The sequence below is a fragment of the Porites lutea genome, chromosome 12, assembly GCF_958299795.1.
Source record: "Porites lutea chromosome 12, jaPorLute2.1, whole genome shotgun sequence".
NCBI lineage: Eukaryota > Metazoa > Cnidaria > Anthozoa > Scleractinia > Poritidae > Porites > Porites lutea.
Window position 1 is genome coordinate 19,786,341 of NC_133212.1, and position 3,410 is coordinate 19,789,750.

A 3,410-nucleotide genomic window follows, 5' to 3' on the forward strand; every position below is an offset into this window, starting at 1 on the left:
AAATCAGAGATAACTGACTTAACCAAAAACATCATTGACAGTAGAGGTAGCTAAAACACATCAATACATCAATCACAGCTACTTCAATTTATAACAATAGATTAAAATTGTACTCTTGTCAAATTAAAAAAGAAAAGAAATCTTCTTTGTTAGATCTTGAAAAAAACTCGAACCAGCGACAAGCAATGGCAAAATCAAGGACAAGTAATCATATAAATTGATGATAGAATATAGAAGGTACGGCTTGCCAAATATAGGAAATTATGCGTTTTCTAAATGAAATAGAAGGTAAGAAACACTACCTTATCAAACGATTCTCTATCATTGGTTCTACAGGTGACAAATAGAATTCCGATTTTTTTTTCATCACCAGTCAAACACTGTAATTTTACTTCCTTTATTTAAACCTTCCGATAGCTCGAATCAATTTGCTTTTTTCAAGGTGGAACTTTGAAGATATATGATCGAATCCTTCTCTTTTTTGAGTATTTAAATATTTTAGATCCGTTGGTTTGCCAAAATCTTCGCCACTTTGTCTTTCTAGCCTCCGACGGAAAAGAGGGCGAGGAGAACATCACACGTAGCCACCATATAATTAGTACACTGCGAGCAGAGGCCCTTCGATCTTCCTAGATAAGTCGGGAAGATCGACGGCCTCCGCCCACAGGGTATATAATTAGAAATTTCCTGAGTTATTTAGCTTTTATAGTACTGATCACTTGCTAGAAACCTGGTTGCCAACTGATGAGCAAGTAAATTTTGAGGGATTCTAGTTTTTCTTTATACATGTATAGGAGGAAAAACCCAAGAGCTAAGCGTGCGTCGGGTGGAATAACCCTTCTGGTAAAAGAGCAGTTATTTCAGGGCGTCACCATTTGTAAATGCGATGACGAGAGATTTTTATGGTGGAAATTAGATCGGAATTTCTTTAGACTTACGGACGACATTTTCGGCCTTTGGTCTGTTTACTTACCGCCGTATACGTCGAAGACGTATGCCTCAGAATCAAACAAAGACCGCATTAATTGCTTTATCACTTTCCGTGACCAGCTTTCCTACTTCGGTAAAAAGGGGAAAATTATTCTTTGCGGTGACTTTAATGCAAGCGGCACTGGAAACTTGGATGATTTTGCAGAAGATGTCTCTTAGGTTTTTAATTGTAGATTAGGAGTATCTGTCACTGAACGCGAACATGTTTTACGAAGAAGCAACAGGGATCATACAGTTAACAAGTTTGGCTTAGAATTGATAGCAGCTTTGCCATGGCGTTAAATTAAAATAATTCTTAACTGGAGAACTAAAGGTGACAGACCAGGCGACTTTACCTGCTTCACCCCCAATGGAGTAAGCTCAATTGACTACGCTGTAGTAATTGAGGAATTACTAACTGAAATAATGGGTTTTGTCGTCTCCCCTCTAACGGACTGGTCATGCCATTGTCTAATATCTTTTGTATTGAAATCGGGGGTGCGTGTGAAACCAAAAACGTCTCCTTCTCAGTAACACCCTCCACCTGTGTCTTTCAAATGGAACAATATATTCAAAACAAAATTTTTGGATGAATTATCATCACAACAGGTGGTAGACCACCTTAACAAGTTTTCTAATGCATGTCTGAAAGACGTCTTCTATGATGTCGATGACGCTGTTAAAGATCTTTCGGATGTTGTTTTCAGTGTTGCTGAAACCACGTTACCTGTTAAATCAGGTTTACCTGTGTTGAAAAAACTCAAAAATTCCCGGAAAAGGAAAAACAAGTGGTGTGATAAATCTTGTTTCGAACTCAAAAGAGAAGTACTGCGCATTGGAAAACTGTCTTCGAAATTTCCCTCTGATCCCATCGTGCGAGGTACATTTTTGGTAATAAAGAAAACTTATAAGAAATCAGCTAAAACGAAGAAAAGATCTTTTAAAGAATTCTTACTTCACAAAATTGCTTCTTTTGAGTCTGACAATCCCAAGGATTTCTGGGAAATGGTAAACGAATTAAGACAAAAATCAGCCAACCAAATATCAGACAAAATTGATGCAGAAGAATGGTTTACCTATTTTAGGAAACTCTCTACCCTCCATAACTCCGCAAAAAGTGGGTTTGAGAAGTTGGTTGACTTCAACGTATCTAAAAGTGCTGAATTCGCAAAATCAAATGAACCAATCCCAGACGAACCAATCACGCTTGAAGAGATACGTAAAGCATCGACCAAGTTAAAAACTGGCAAGGCAGCCGGAAATGATAGTATATCTAATGATCAAATCAAGCGTGTCCATCATTGGGTTTTGAATTCCGGCATATTTCCCCAGTTGTGGTCGGTGGGTGATATTTCACCAGTCTTTAAAGCTGGTGATATAGGCGACCCGAATAACTATCGCGGAATTACTGTATGTAGTTGTTTAGGTAAATTCTTTACCCTGATTATTAAAGACAGTCTTACAAAATATTGGCCTGAAATGACTTTATCTTTGATTTAAATATTTCATGGCTATACAATCTGTCATCAACAAACAATTATTTTTCTCTCCGCTTGACAAGTTCCCATCAAGAGGTCAAAAACTGGTATTTGAAGAACACTCAACATTGCTGGCCATTGGACTGGCTTCGGCAATGACTTTATCTTTGAGTTTTAATATTTCAAAGCTATACTTTTGATAAAGCAAGTTCAATAATCTCACCCGACTATTCTGGCTGTAATCAGCGCAGATTCCTGTTTATTTTAGCACAGCAGATACTCAGCAGTGTTATCATGAAGTGGTCAGTATTCGTAGCGTTTGTCTTTTTCCTTCGTGCTCAACAGTCAGACGCAGAAAACGTAGCATCACCAAACTCTGAGAACTCGGGCGTCTCAGTGGCTTTTTGCGATGATTTTGAGACGAACGGAAAAGAATCTTTCAAAATAGCAGGTGAAATAGGTGGAAACACTTTGGAACCTGTTAACGGAAGGTGCTCCTTTGGTACAAGAATTGACCCAAGCCGTGGGATGCAGCGATACGATCTCCCGGTATTGATACCGCAAAAAGGCGTTAAGCACATCAAGGTATTAAGTTCTGCATCTGGGGAAGATATCTGCCTCAAAGCTGTGTCCGTAGACACCAGTATCTTTGTTGACTCGCCAACGAACTTCCAGGCTAACTGCAGTGCCTCTTCCCCGCCCTGTAAAGAGTTTAAATCCGAGCTGAAGCCTTTAAATTCAGACGCAGAAGAAGTATCAAAGTCACAGAGGTCAGGTTTCTCAGTGGCTATTTGCGATGATTTGCAGGCGACGCGAAACGCATTTTTCAAAATAAGTGCAAAAACTTTGGAACCTGTTGATGGAAGATTTTTGTTTAGTGCAAGAATTGACCCAAGGCGTCAGTTGCAGCGATATGTTCTCCCGGTATTGATACGACAAAAAAGCGTAAAGCACATTATGGTA